The sequence below is a fragment of the Elephantulus edwardii genome, unplaced genomic scaffold (assembly GCF_000299155.1).
Source record: "Elephantulus edwardii isolate Elephantulus edwardi_28Jun2011 unplaced genomic scaffold, EleEdw1.0 scaffold00120, whole genome shotgun sequence".
NCBI classification, from domain to species: domain Eukaryota; kingdom Metazoa; phylum Chordata; class Mammalia; order Macroscelidea; family Macroscelididae; genus Elephantulus; species Elephantulus edwardii.
The window spans coordinates 653,585-654,050 of record NW_006399870.1 but is presented as its reverse complement, the minus strand read 5'-3'; positions in this window follow the sequence as shown (position 1 = coordinate 654,050).

The following is a 466-nucleotide window of genomic DNA, read 5'->3' as shown; positions in this document are numbered from 1 at the left end:
AGGCTGTATGACACTTTCTCAAAAAGTTGCAAATAGAAATACCATTTGACCCAGCAATTCCACTACAGGAATATACTCTAAAAAACCCATAACAGCCACCTAAGCATATATATGCAAACTCATTTTTATCACGGCTTTGTTCAGAATAGCAAAGAGTTGGAAACAACACAAGTGCCCCTCTACAAATGAATGTTCAGCATATAAATAGAATTGTAATAGAGAAAGAACACAACATTGACACACATTTTTCTTTATTTGAAACTCTGCAGTATCCCCTTGCTTTGTACAGACAGCATCTTATTGGTCTAGGTCTAGGTTTCACAAGACTAAAGCTAGTGTTCTGAGATTCCTGTTCTTCTCAATGTTAGACATGTGTTTATTAATGAGTCACACAGTCAAATACCTTGTATAGTTAATAAAGCACAAATAGGTAGGAACTGAAGAACAAATTCAAACCTCAAGTTGC